The sequence below is a fragment of the Malus domestica genome, chromosome 03 (genome assembly GCF_042453785.1).
Source record: "Malus domestica chromosome 03, GDT2T_hap1".
Classification (NCBI taxonomy): Eukaryota; Viridiplantae; Streptophyta; class Magnoliopsida; order Rosales; family Rosaceae; genus Malus; species Malus domestica.
The window spans coordinates 6,195,345-6,211,215 of record NC_091663.1 but is presented as its reverse complement, the minus strand read 5'-3'; the positions used below and the strand labels follow the sequence as shown (position 1 = coordinate 6,211,215).

The 15,871-nt window shown below is 38.1% G+C and overlaps 1 long non-coding RNA gene across 2 annotated transcripts; it reads right to left on the bottom strand.

The window, feature by feature from the left end:
* Positions 1-11,165: 11,165 nt before the first annotated feature.
* On the bottom strand, positions 11,166-15,504 carry LOC139194166 (uncharacterized). Of its 2 annotated transcripts, none has more exons than XR_011578942.1 (6): positions 15,267-15,504; positions 13,098-13,185; positions 12,854-13,026; positions 12,663-12,746; positions 11,985-12,281; positions 11,166-11,520 (listed from the first exon to the last, which is right to left on the bottom strand). It is a non-coding gene; the product is annotated as an uncharacterized lncRNA (long non-coding RNA). The 2 variants fall into 2 exon arrangements; XR_011578943.1 differs by having other exon boundaries at positions 12,854-13,016.
* Positions 15,505-15,871: the final 367 nt, after the last annotated feature.

Below are 15,871 nucleotides of genomic sequence, written 5' to 3'. Positions count from 1 at the left end.
TCCTTAACCTAGTACATGGTTCTAGGTTTGAAGAACTACTAGGAACTAATAAGTGATGGCCGGTCACCTTAGAAATTTGTGAAACCTGGATACTCTTTTTTCTTTTTCTTCTTTGTTGTCTGGATTTGAAATTACCAATATGGTGTTGGTTGGCTTAGTTACTGCTACATTGTTTATGGGGTGTAACTGAAAAAATGGTATGTGTGGTTTTTCGTTTTGTAGCAGCTGGACTATCAAGTTTCTTTTCTGCAGTTTCTTTTCAGTTTTCTGTGTCTTTTTCTTTACTTTTCCTAACGGCCTGTGATTCATGACTTTTTTGTTTGATCTGAGAGTTTTGGTCGGTGGGCATGAAAGATAGCTAGAGTGGAATGCTTTTGCCCACCATTAATTATCTGCATGCATTGCATTTGTTCAAATGAGTTTTGACGAAACATTTCAGGTACTATTCATTTTTAACGAAAATAATATTTTTACGTTAAAAAGTCATTTCTGGTACTAATCACTTGCAACATTTTTTTGTTCTTTTGATTAAAACTCAAAGTTTTCAAACATTTTTCATTAGTTTTCCTTTTGTTTAATTGAATATTTCGGGATCACGTTTTTCTGTTTTCAGTTGATTGTAAAAGGAAATTAAGATGAAAGAAAAGTGAGAAGAATATTTTTGTTTTGTTCTTGGTTCACATTTTTAGTTTTGTTAAGGTATTGTCGTGTGGATTTAAATTTTACATACGTTTGATATCAATTTTAGTAAAATCTTCAATTTTCAACATTTTATGAACCATCCCAAACCTCTTAATGTAAATAATATCGTTTGTTCATACAAAATAAAATAAGAAGAATTTCAACATGATAGTGAAAAATGAAACAAGGAAGAGAGGGGTCACTTTAGAATTTTAGAGGAATTATGTATTATTTGTACTGAAATCTGTTATACTCGAGGTTTCTCTTTATAAATTTATTTTCTTGATAAAAAATTAAAATAAATAAAGGGATGTGCTATCCACACATCTCATTTTACTTCACACACATTCATTGATAATTTATGTTTATTGATCTTCTTCAATTTATCTAATCTGACGGTCGAAAGTTAAAAAAGTATGTAAAAAATAAAATAAGATATGTGGATATCACACCCCTAAATAAAAACATGAGAAAGGGGATGTGCATGGGCATGCGCGGGCATGCACTAGCTCTGTCCCTAGGCGTAAAAGTATTAAATACGTGAGAAAGGAAACATGCATGAGCATGTGGGCGTTTACTGGATCTGCCCCTTTGGGCAAAAACATGAGAAAGGACACGTGCATAGGCAAGGCAAGCACAGGCATACATCGGCTTTGCTTTGTTGTCATTTCACAACAATTTGATTGATTAGGCCTCCAAGTGAAATGGTAGCAAAATGGGCCAAATGGCCGCAACTAATACTCCTATGCAAATAGTTACGGAAATTTTTATTGAAATTCTAAAAAGTTATCATGTACTCTAAATTTATAAAAATACAAAAAAACAATTGTCTATGCAAAATAACAGTTTTGAAATATCAATAACATCATTCATAATTAACAGCTTCTGGATATCAGACTAGAATTCATATATAACAGATGATCAAATCCACAAGACGAGATTTATAAAAAAAACCACATTTTTTTGTTTTTTGGTTTTACCGTGTTTTCTTCCTCATTTTTCACCTTCCTCCACCTAATTTACTCCACTGTTTTTTTTATCCAAGCTAACTGTTATCAAATCCGCCTTTAGTTCATCAATTTTGGACATAAAATATTAGGCCCGTGTTTATCCATGATAATCAGTATCATCTAGATTATGGCTATTGGACCAGCAATGGAGTAACTCAATAGTCAGTACAAACTTGTCAAAATAATAATAATAATAATAATCTTTTATACTACTTTTTAATTGAACACTCTTTGTTAACTAAAATCAAGAAAAATACCATTATACTCTTCCACGCATAATTAAAAGCAAAATCGTGGACATTGAAATAATTTCGCACAAAATTTCTTTTGTTGTTCTTTTACTTCCTTCATCCTCATATAATCAAAGAATTGTCTCTAATTTAAAAAATAAAAAGCTATCTCCTTACTCTCACATTCTCTCTCTTCCCCTCTCTCTTTCATTTTTCTCTCAAACAAAACTCTCTTCATCCATGTATTTCTTTCTTTTTAAATCTTTTATATTCACACGCACAGTGTGTGAACTTCATCTAGTAACTACTAACAAATGAGCTTCACATAGTTGAGCTAGAAACAAACATTATTGAGCCTAAGATCGAGCTCAAATATATGGAGAAAATTTTTAGATGATGATCACTACAAGAAAACATAGTTTCGGTGGCGACAGACATTCGTCACATAAACATGAAAATTCATCATGTTTGATTATATGTGACGAAAACGTAGCGTCACCTATAGTTTAGTGACTAATTTTTTCATTCGCCACATATTTTTAGTATTAGTGACGCCACATTTGTCACTTAATAACTTTATGAGCGACGAAATAAGCATCACAAAAACAAAAGTTAGTGACCTATAAGTTCGTCACATAACAAATGTATAAGTGAGGAATTTATCATCACACAATTTGATCGTAGAATGCTATGGCTGATGATAAGTGAGATTGAAAGCGTCACATATTCCTTTGGCATGTGGCGCAATTTATGTCACATGTGTCAAATTCATATACCTATTAGGAACAATTCATACTCTGCTTCATCATCTAGAATTAGCACTCATAACAATATGAGGTAATACTTTGGTTAATCGCATTTCATTGATCAATAAGTTAGGAAACATCCAATACATACACCAAGTATATCCCAAAAGCTAACATAAGCATCCTAACACCTCTAGACATATTGAGATGCTAACAAGATTCTAAGCCACTAAGTCGGTAATAAAACAGGTATACCATGTGCATGTTTGAAACTGTTTGTACCATATTTGACCAATCTCGAAACTACTGAGCACCGGTCAACGTTATACCGTAAAGGACCCAGAAGAGTTTCCCTCCAACCAGGAGGTCAATCACAGTGCGACACGTGTCGACATCAGAAGCCAATCATAGTGCGACATGTGTCAACATCAGAAGCCAATCACAACACGACACGTGTCAATGTCAAAATGAAACTAGAAACTCTCTTCTATAAATAGAGATCATTCTCTCACAATACTTCCGAATGTCATTTGTACTAAATCATTCACTAGTACTCACTAAAGGAGAGCTTAAACCTATGTACTTGTGTAAACTCTTCACAATTAATGAGAACTTCTCTACTTCGTAGATGTAGCCAATCTGGGTGAACCACGTACATCTTGTGTTTGCTTCCCTATCCATATCCATTTACATACTTATCCACACTAGTGACCGAAGCAATCTAGCGAAGGTCACAAACTTAACACTTTCTGTTGTACCAAAGTCCTCACTGATTTTGTGCATCAACATTTGGCGCTGTCTGTGGGAATGACACTTATTCCCACTCTCTTCAGCTTTGCCAAGTTGGTTTCCACCATTCGTACACTCTCTTTTGACCAGGCATCCTTCTCCAACATGGGGAGCGAAGGAAGCCACAGCACACAGAATAACACCTCTCTTGCACCTAGTGCAAAACAACGAAAGAAGGAAGGAAAGAGGGTTGCTCTTCAAGCTAAAGTCGATGAACTAGAAGCTCAGAACAACAAGATAGCAATGAAGAATGAGGTCCTCCAGGAACAGTATGAGAAGCTCTTTGAAACGCTCCACAAAACTAGGCGTACTCAAACACGCGAGCTCGTTGCCCTTGTGGACATCAACCATCATCTGGGTGCCCCCCAACACGGAGTGTCACCTCCTTTCAACATGGGTATCCCTGATGAGAAGCGAGCTAATCATCAAAACATCGATCAACATGAGACTTCTCTCAACCCAGATGCTTCGACTCGAAGTAGAAGAAGTGGAGGAAGACACCTCCTTACAGAAAGGTTGGAAAGATCGAAAGCCGTTTATCGTGACTACCGATACTTCCTAAAGCAACATCGAGAGAATCCCCTCCACATATGCTCGAAGATCAATGACCCAAGGGTTTCTGAAAGACTCGGTCCCCTCCCACGACCCAAGCCAGCTTCCAATCTAGGGAAGGAACGACAGGTCCCAAAGGAACATGAAGGTACAGATGACTCTGAGGTATTTCGACAGACTCGCCCTAGAAGTCAGTACGGCGAGTCCAAGAAAAAACCACACCCCCTTGCTCAAACTTTCCTACTTCCAAGAGGCGATGGAGACTTACGAAAGAAAATTCCAAGGGTACATGACTTCACTCAAGACCCCCTTGTCCTACAGCTTCTTGAGGAAGTAAACAAGTTGAAGGCCGAACATCAGGCCGAGATACCTGACTAGAACCAACCCAGGCCTGGCCCTCTCACAACAAGGATCATGGACACCTCCTTCAAGCGAAGACAAAACAAAAGCTTGGTTTACAACTCTATACTGGAAGGGAGGACCCAATTGAACACCTTAACCTATTTGAGTCCACCATGGCATATCGAATGCACACCGACGAAGAGCGATGTCTTTTCTTCCCCTCCACCCTCTCTGGCGAAGCTCTAAATTGGTATTGCCGTCTTCCACCTGAGACAGTAGACTCATTTGAGGAATTGAGGAAACTGTTTGTCTCTCAACACATCTTCCAAACCGATCATTTGCATTCTGCAGATGACTTGTACACTATTCGCTAGAAGCCGGACAAGTCACTACGAGAGTATGTCGGTCGCTTCAGCCATGAGTATTCTCGCTACACTGAAGCAGATGACAAGACTGCCCTCAAGGCCTTCACAGCAGGCCTACGTGATTGTTTCTTCAAGTACATGATCAATGCCAACACTTGGAAGACTTACTCTGAGGTGATGGCACAGGCTTACAACCATGCATCCGCCAAAGCAAAGACATATCAAGGGAACCCCCATATGGTTAACCCCTATCAACAAATGGGAAATGGAAGTCAAGTTCTACCAAGTAAGGAAATATTGGCCATTCAGACACCCATTACATCATCTCCTGCCTCATTTAGCTACTCGCTAAGTCACCAAACGTACCTGTCTATTGGTAAGAGGAAGGATTTTTACTCTCAGCAAGCCCTCTACAACAATAGGGATAAAAGTTCGTATCAAGCAACCAGGGGTGAACGTACCGTCGACTATTATGACTATGGGGCCAAGCCTCACTCTTTCAAAGTTGAGGACTAGGTACTAAAGGAAATGCTATTATAAGAAGGCTTACACATTACAAATGTTTTGACTCTCAACCGTTTGAGATCTTTTGTCACACAAGCCATTCGGCAAATATTTAAAGAATGAGGAATTCAGACAACTTATTCTGAGTCTTTTGCGTTCCTAGCACTGGAACACTTAGTCTACGCTGACCTACCCTTATACTCCAACTCAGAGCTTCAACATGCGTACTTTGACACAAAGTATGTGATACTAAGTGTTACAACCAACATGGTTCACATATCAAAAGCATGGATCCCTTCATGCATAGCAAAACATTCATAAGCATCACTCATATCAATCAACATAAACATTATACATTCCAACACATTCATACATAAACATTATACATTCCAACATATTCATACATAAACATCATACATTTTAACACATCCATACATAAGCCAACTGTGCTTCGAAAGGGTTCAACATACTTTGTGTCTTCGACACTTGCTACAATGTGCCTCGACACCTTGCCTTTATTCTCACCAACCAAGTGATGAAAGGTGAAGAAGGAACTCATCTTCATGTCACCAACCAGGTGATGAAATGTACAACCCGTACTCTAATATCATTTGGCAACTTGTCACTCATGCCATCAACCAGGTGAAGAGGGAATTCATCTTCGTGCCACCAACCAGGTGATGAAATGTACAACCCGTACTCTCCATCATGCCATCAACCAGGTGATGAAATGTACAACCAGTACTTTAATATCATTTGGTAACTTGCCACTCATGCCACCAACCAGGTGAAGAATGAACTCATCTTCATACCACCAACTAGGTGATGAAATGTACAACCCGTACTCTCCTTCATGCCATCAACCAGGTGATGAAATGTACAACCCATACTCTAATATCATTTGGCAACTTGCCATTCATGCCACCAACCAGGTGAAGAATGAACTCATCCTCGTGCCACCAACCAGGTGATGAAATGTGATGAAAGGTGAAGAAGGAACTCACCTTCGTACCACCAACCAAGTGATGAAAGCAACTCACCATTCATTCCACCTACCAGAAGATGAGTGGTACAACTTGTACATGTGAACTCCTAGCATTCACAAATAATCAAAAAACCTCAAGCTTGACAACTCAACTAGGGGAGCACTTATACTTAACAAGAGTTATAGTCACCAACAAAGTCTTATTGCAAGCCAACAACAATTTCAGTGCATGGCATACGAAGATCAAGCTATTCAGCCCTCTTGCATCTGCTTCAAACATTTCCCCTCTGTAACAATGCATACACTACAACTCATAAAAAGCTTCACACACTCTTGATCAAGACAATGTGAAGCAAAACCAATTTATAGTGCCAACAAGAGCTTCATCAAAGGAGTTCAACCACAATTCTCAAAAGTTTCACACACTCTTGATCAAGACAATGTGAAACAAAACCAATTTATGATGCCAACAAGAGCTTCATCAATGGAAGGCATACACAATTCTCAAAAGCTTTACACACTCTTGATCAAGACAGTGTGAAGCAAAACCAATTTATGGTGCCAACAAGAGCTTCATCAATAGAGGGCAACCACAATTCTCAAAAGCTTCACACACTCTTGATCAAGACAGTGTGAAGCAAAACCAATTTATGGTGCCAACAAAAGCTTCATCAATGGAGGGCAACTACAATTCTCAAACCTTCGAAGCAAATTCAAGACTGTTCGAAGCAAATTCAATTTATATGGTTCACTCAAACCTTCGACTACTACAAGGTGTGGCTTGCATCACAATCTCTTGCTCAACAGTGTGGAAGAAAAATTTGTATATGTTGTCTCTCCCACATTTTCAAATTTCTAGTTTCCCAAAAACAAAAAAAAAAAATTGGGAAATTCAACAAAGCTTCATCAATGGAGGACAACTACAAATTCTCAAAAGCTTCACACTATCTTGATCAAGATAGTGTGAAGCAAATCAATTCATGGTACCCAACAAAAGCTTCAACTTCAAAGCTTCACCTACAAAGCTTCAACTCCAAAGCTTCACCTACAAAAGCTTCAACACAAAAGCTTCACCCACAAAAGCTTCAACTCCAAAGCTTAACCTACAAAAGCTTGACCGACAAAAGCTTCACCCACAAAAGCTTCACCTACGAAAGCTTCACCTACGAAAGCTTGACCCACAAAAGTTTCACCCACAAAAGCTTCACCTACAAAAGCTTGACCCACAAAAGCTTGACCCACAAAAGCTTGACCCACAAAAGCTTGACCTACAAAAGCTTTACCCACAAAAACTTTACCCACAAAAGCTTCACCTACAAAAGATTCACCCACAAAAGCTTCACCCACAAAAGCTTCACCTACAAAAGCTTCACCTACAAAAGCTTCACACTATCTTGATCAAGATAGTGTGAAGCAAAATCAATTCATGGTGCCCAACAAAGCTTCAACCTCAAAGCTTCACCTACAAAGCTTTAAAAAAATATATATATATATATATATATATATTTTCGGAAATTCGAAAATTCAAAAATTCAAAAATTCAGAAATTTGAAAATTAAAAAAATCAAAAACAAAATTGAAAAAAAAAATTCGAAAAAAAAAAATTGTCTAGGCTTCCTCTTCTTTGGGCCTAACAACTTTCATAACAAATATATATATGAAGGAGTTTTGGGCTATCACTTAAAAAGGAAATGTCTTATTCGTCAACTCCCTCGACCGGAGACTTGGGGGACTCCTACCATATGCTACTGCACCTTGATACTCGGAAGTCTCACAACCACTCAGTGACTTGGATTTTTCAAGTCTCCAAACGAGAAGTTTTCCTCACTCGGGAAATTAAGGGAGCACTAACTCAACCTACATGCTTCACTCACAAAGCTTCAACATACAAGCTTCAACAAAAGGAAAAATTTAAAGAACTAAGTGAATAAGGCCTTGGTGTATTTAACACAATATGTTGAAATGAAGCAAAGCTTGTTTATTGATATCTCCGATAAGTTACAAATATGTACATATACATGAATCAAAATAAACAAACAAGAGGGAGCATTCACAAAGGTTGCTCAGAAAAAGTCTCAGCAGTCGGCAGAGCCCCAGAAAGAGGAGGCACCAGAGGGTGATTATTCGGAGCTTCAGTACTAGGCAGAACCCCAGAAGGAGGAGGCACCGAAGGTTGATCATTTGGAGCTTCATTACGCGGTACAGCCCCAGAAGACGAAGGCAATAAGTGCCTTTGGAACAAACCCACAAACCTTTAATGATCAAGTAAAATCTGACCATCATATTCCTGTAGCTGGTCAAGCTTCCTCTTCATGTTTGTAGCATAGTCATGTGCGAGCTTGTGCAACTGTTTATTCTCATGCTTGAGCCCTCTGATCTCCTGTTTGAGACTTACCACTTCAGCCGCCAATGATTCAACTTGGCGGGTTCGAGCAAATAGGTGTTGGGCCATATTAGACACAGAACCTGCACACTGAACATTGACAGCCAGAGAATCCTTAACAGCCAACTCATCTCATTAGACCGTTTGGAAAGTAGTCTGTTATCTTTGGAAGTGAGAAGGTTCCTGGCCACCACCGCAGCGGTCATATCATTCTTTATCACAGAGTCCCCAACGGTAAGATGACCAGTAGGGGATAAGAAGGATGGGCGCCATATGTTGTCTTAAGAAGGCATGGCTGCCTCTTCACCAAAGTTCAAGTCAAAACGACGATCAGATGGGCCAGACATTCTCAGAAATGATGAAGGAGAAATGAGGTGCAATAAATCTCTGAAGTAAGGGGAAAATTCCTACAAGTAATAACTCTCTAAATGTACTTCTTGCACACAATTAGTGCCCTTATAAAAGAAAGGGCAACAGGGCCGTTGGTTCAAAAATCAAAGAGCCACCACTCTCCGAATTTCGAAGAGGCACCACTTTTCACACGCAACATCAGCTCCTCAGGTACCACAGATAACTTTGCTAAAGATCTCTGACAAAGTTTAGACACATAAATTTTGAAGGTCCAGCTACCCTACTATTACCCACAAGGGTAAAGGAACAGCACCACTGCTTGATAACTAGAAAGTCCCAATGTGTGTCAACCTCTGTGCTCCGTGGCAAGGCAGACTGGCAAAAATAGCCAACCTTTACTCACATTTTAAAAAACACTTCTAACAGGATTACTTTCTCAAAAATCAAAGAGACACTGCTCTCCGAATCTCAAGAGTTAGACCCCCAACAGGATTGCTTTCTCAAAAATCGAAGAGGCACCGTTTTCTGAATCTTGAGAGCCAGATCCCCGACAGGATTGCTTGTTCGAAAACCGAAGAGGCACCGCTCTCCGAACTTCGAGAGTCAGATTTCCTTGGATAAAGCTTGTCTGCAATCTTCACACGCAACATCAGCTTTCCAGATACCACATACCACTTTTTCAAAGTGTTCTAACAAAGTTAAAACACGTGAAGCTTGCAGCTTCCACTACATTGCTACGACCAAGAAGGGTAAATGAATAGCATTACTACTTATTGTTAGGGAGACTCCTATATATGTCGAACCCCATCCTCCACGGACAGGCAGATCTGCAAAAATGCTCAACCCTTCCTCATATCTGAGAGGGTACTCCGAACGAAGCCTCTCGAAATACTCAGCTTTCTTCCCCTCCAATAATACCTATGCAAACCAGCCACACCAGAGCAAGAGTATCTCATATCATCAGGGTCAAAAGCAAAAGTATCCCATATCATGCTTTTTCCCTGTCTTTTCCTTTATCCTTGTTCTTACCTGCAAGACAAGGAGAAAGAGAGCAATCGGTCAGCACTTGGAATCAAGCTTCCAGTCAGGAACTGACTGCCTGGAATCCCTTGCCTGATTACTTACCTGGCATTGCTCTCGAGTACTCATCTTCAACATCTTATGCTTCCAAAAAAAATACCACATCTGCCTGAGGAACAAATAGGGTAAGTGAGAAGGATACAAGGAAGCATGTGGAAACAAGCGCAACAGAACACGTGTCGATTCATCTATTACTTCGTCAACAGCAAAAGTATCCCATATCATCAAGGTCGAACGCACTCTTGATTTGATGGACTTGTTTTGAAACTCAAATTCTTAAGTCGGCCTTATACTCTAGAGGAAACCAGAAAACCCTCCAGCCCAGTTCAAGAATAAGCCTGTGGAAAGTTACTTCTTCAAAAGCAAAAATATCTCATATCTCATATCATCTCTTCTCCATTTGCTTCTCCTTATCCTTGTTGTTGTTTATGACACAAGGAAAATGAGAACAATCAACCGGAAGCCGAAGTCGAACCTCCGATCCAGGTTACTTACTTGGAAGTCTGATTGCTTACCTTGTCTGTTACCTCTTTCGGCAAATCTCCTAGCTCGGCGACTTGGGGGACTTCTACTATAAGGTTTTGTATCACACTTAACCAAGCCCGAAACTACAAGTAAACTTTAAGTGAAATTGATATATTACCTTGTGCATCTTCATCGATTAAAGATACCACCTTTGGATGGAGGAAAAGTACTTCCAGAGAATATGCCACATCTACGTATGAGATAGATAAGGCAAATGAAAATGATACCATACTTCGGTACTTAGAAGTTTTGTGATTACTCAATGGCTTGGATCTTGCAAGTCCCCAACCGAGGAGCTTCCCTCACTCGGGAACTTAGGGGAGCACTGTTTGTACCATACTTGACCAATCCCGAAACTACTGAGCACCGGTCAACGTTATACCGTAAAGGACCCAGAAGAGTTTCCCTCCAACCAAGAGGCCAATCACAGCGCGACACATGTCGACATCAGAAGCCAATCATAGTACGACACGTGTCAACATCAGAAGCCAATCACAAGTCAGAATTTTACTAGAAACTCTCTTCTATAAATAGAGATCATTCTCTCACAATATTTCCGAATGTCATTTGTATTAAATCATTCACTACTACTCACTAAAGGAGAGCTTGAACCTATTACTTGTGTAAACTCTTCACAATTAATGAGAACTTCTCTACTCCGTGGACGTAACCAATCTGGGTGAACCACGTACATCTTGTGTTTGCTTCCCTATCCCTATCCATTTACATACTTATCCACACTAGTGACCGAAGCAATCTAGCGACGGTCACAAACTTAACACTTTCTGTTGTACCAAAGTCCTCACTGATTTTGTGCATCAACAGAAACCAACAACAAAATACATAAGTCATCAACCATATCATGGTCTTCAATTCAGCACAAGTATCATTGTCATTTGAAAGATTACCATCCCTACGTCAGGTGCTTCTTGAATACTTTCTCCTTTAATTCCATGCTTCTTTTTCTTCATCTTATCCTTACATAATAAAAGAGAAGAAAGCATTGGTGTATGTTTGTCTAGACAATAGCAGGTGCATTGAGAATTTGAATAACATTAACAAAAGAGAAGAAAATAAGAATTGAAGAAATAGTTACAGTAAGAAGAATGAAACGTAACAGATGAGCCTATCTAAATTACATAACGAATTTTATATGTGCTTTAATTTCATTATCGAGCCTTCCTTGCATTTTGGATGAAATGGTTTTGCCCCTTCGTGGTAATACTTAATTTGTTTCTTACGATTATATGAATTTTGCTTGAAAACATCCTAGATTAAAATTCCATTAATTAACAAGAAAAATATATCTAGTTTCATACCATAAACTACTTATTCACTATCATTTTAAAGCATTCAACTTTTATTAAGATCAAATTGATATCACTACTAATGAAGGCTAAACTGATATCACTACTAATGAATGCTAAACTGATATCACTACCTCTGGAGATGCTGTTGGTCTGCCCTTGGCTTGCAACCCTTCAGTTGTGCTATCATATCTTTATTCTCCTTTTGCGTATTTGATTTCACTAATTTATCGTAGCCTAGTAAGTTATCAAGACTCCAAATGTTAGGACTAGATAATCTACTAACAAAAGATAAAATTAACAAAAACTACTTAAATTATAATTAAACTTCCAAACTAATCTACGATTGCAAGAATATGAACATAAACAGGAACTCCATTTTTCCATAGTACTCTGGTACTCCACGATATTTCAATAATTTCATAAATAACCTACAAGATTTGAACAAAAATAAAATCGATCAGTAAATGCTTAACCATGGAAAAGGACAAAAGCATCAGAACTTTTAACAGAATCAATGATGATTAAGAGTCGATAATTTCTAGTGTCTCTAGTTAGATTGAAAATGGAGAACTTTTAACAGAGTTAATGATGATTAATAGTTAGAAGGCTCATTCAAAAACTGCATCAACCTGGCCACCGCGATTCATTTGTTGCCCATTGGGAAAACCAAGTTTCAGTTCTTGTGACAGTGTCATTGAATGACAGTCAATAATCAACATTCTCCTTGCATAATATCTTATGAACACGCATGCAATTAAAACGACTATATATCAATCATCAACACAGGCCTTGCATATAAACCCCCATACCGGCTGTGTTTTGGTCCTCTAAATCGATCTATTGACAAAGAGCAGCCTCCTCATTCTGAAGCTCGGTGGGTATCGGTTTCCCCTCTGCATAGAAAAAGATGTCCCAAAATTGTTACGAATCAAATGACTCCAAAACAAAATTTCAAATAAGAAACAAAGTACACACACATATGTATCTAGAGATAGGAAACCTTCGAGAGCGTCTTTGATTTTGCGCTTCTTCTCATAGGGCAAGCGGCATTTGCCTCTCAAGCTCTTTCTATACAAGTACTCTTTTGTAGAAGATAAATAAAGGCCCTCTAAACACGCCAGTGAAAAATGTATCCAAATCACCAAACTGAATGTGTGCCATTGCTAAACATTTCTACAGAGGCTGGGATTAGAATCTAACCAGTTAATGATGAAGGAACTTTCAATAGTTGATAACAACTTTACCTTGTTCTCGTGTGAATAGGCATGCCATCACAGTGTAGTAGAAAAGGAAAGTTGCTCAAATTGATGATCTCGTTCAGGAATTCAGAAACTAGAAAAAAAGCATTCCCAACTTAGTCCAAATGGCCTCCACTGAAGCCAACTTATTAGACGATATGGGGTGACTGATGCTGCATAGGACTGATGCTGATATGGGATAACTAATGTTGCATATTGATGTTGCATAGGACTGATACTACATATGACTAATGCTGCATATGGTTTTAGGGTTATTAGACGATATGGGGTGACTAGTGCAGTATCATTCACCCCATATCAGCATCAGTCTTATGTAGCATCAGTCACCTCATATCGTCTAATACAACTCAAAATTAAAAATACCACATATGCAAACTCAATTATTTAAAAAGCTTATATTACATTTAGCATAAACAAGAACTTGAACATAGACAAGAGGGATAATATATGACATACTTTAATAAAAATTCACCATTACCAAGCCCTTGAAAGTTATAAGTACTTAAAGTGACTTGTGTTATCAAGCTTGAAATTAAAAAGATTATATAGAAATAGAATAATAATGGACAAAAAATGAAAAGACTCACAATCAATTACACAAGGGTATTGCTTGATGTGGTGCAACATGTGAAATGCTTTGGTATTTATACAAGTCAGAAAATAAAATTAAGCTTTTATCACTCTTTGGATACATAAAGCATCTAGTGTGATATTTGTGTGCTTGAAAGATCGAATAACTTATAATGAGAGGCTTGAAGCGTTGAATAAATCATGGTTTGTGGTTTTTTGGCTTTTCTTGGGTATTGTTTTTTCTTCTTCTGGATTATCGTCTTCTAATTTTTCTACTGTATACTTCCCACTTTTCATCTTATCAGAAGCTTGCAAGAAATTTTCACCCCGATGTAAACAAGTGAGTCAGTTGTGCCAGCTAAATTTTGAATAGTAGTGCTTACCATTTGTTTTGCCTCCTCTCCCTTAATGTTACTTTCTACCCGTTATTCTCTGTATTTGGTCCTATAAAAAGAGGGGTTATCTCAGTTCACTATGTTGCAATTGAATGTTAAGAACATAAGACAGATCTCTACGTGCTCAGTTTCCATTAGAGTTTTGGATGTGTATTATTGTGCTGGATAATATGTACACACTTAGTAGTTAGCCCATAGAATTTTTGGAAAGAATGCTTGAACATTCATGGTTACTTTATTCTTTTATATTTAGAAGAATATTCTCCCAAGACCTTGGCTATATTCATATCGTTTGTCAATAGTAGAGATCTTTTTAGAGTTTCTTCCTTCCTTTTTCCCTATTCAAGTCAATTTAAACATTTGTGATGATGATGGGCTAGAAATGATTAGAGGCACATTCTAATACTAGTTTGTTTCATCTTTAGAGCTTGGGATATGTGCTGATGAGGTAAAGCTAAAGTTGCTAGAGATGCTATATGTTTATGGGATTTAGCAACTTATGACTTAAGTCTTAGGCTTGTCGAACAAAATGTGTGAGGGGTTTAGTACAGTAAATTAAAGTTCAAATGAATATTTGTAAAGTGGGAAAACAAGTTTGGATGTGAAAAGGGCAGCTTGCTGGAAACCACTTGCTGTCTATTTTCTTGGTGCTATGTGGCTATTTTAAAATTGGTGGACCAGAAACTGACCAAAATTCCTCCGGCCCTCATCTCACCACCCATGGTAAATGATTGGGAGAGTTTATTTTAGTTTAGTCAGTTTTCTTGGATTTAAAGACACAAAACATGATTGAAGCATTGAGGTGGAAGCTATTCTGTCTAAGCAAAATGTCCACATTTATAGATCTACCTTAGGATTCAGGACAAATAATCTAATATGGCAGTACATGTGAATCTTTTTGCGAACATTCTGTCATAGAAATTATGAATAATCATGTCTGGATTTTTGAAATTGCAGTTTCCCAAAAATCAAAGTTCAAAGTAATTAAAATTCAGAAAGTGGATTAATCATCCTCAAACCCAGGCAACAAAGAAAAAAATTACAAACCTAGCTAAGATTCTCAACCAAATTCATTACCTAAAATAACTTAAAATTACAGTGATAGAACAAATCTAAGAAAAGCACCATAAAGTTGAGACTAACAAAAAGCTAAAGGGAAAAGGATAGGATTTAGAGATTGAGAACATACCCAAAGTTTTGGAGAAAGAAAGCAGAAAAGCCCCCTGTATTGGGGATTTTAGAGCTTGAATGCTCGAGCACTTCGACATTGACGGAAAGCAGACGGGCGAGTGGCTAAGGGCGGGAGACGAAGGAAAGGTTGTGGTCGCCATCACTGGCAACCACCAAGTGGCTGGTCGTCGGAGTGAAGGCGAGGGAGTAGAACGAAGGTGTGCTGAAGATGGGATGGGTGAGAACAAAGTGAAATAGGTTTTACAATTTAGGAGTTTTGATAATTACTTTCAATATTTTTATAATTTTTTTAATTTAATGTTATATGTGAGGAATGGTCAAGTGACCTTCTCTTTTGTTATGTGATGAATGTTAAATTTCGTCACATATTCACATTTCATTGGGCGGCAAACTTTCCCGCTCACTTATTTGTGACGAATCTAAAAGTATAAGTGACGCAAAATATTTTGGTGTCCTACGAAAATCTTAATGTGACGATTTTCAAAAAAGCATCACCTATTTTACCCAAATGTGATGAATTTGCACGCGCCACAAAAAATTCCGTCACCTAATCCATGTTTTCTTGTAGTGGATCGTACCGCCACATGGTGTTATTAATCTACG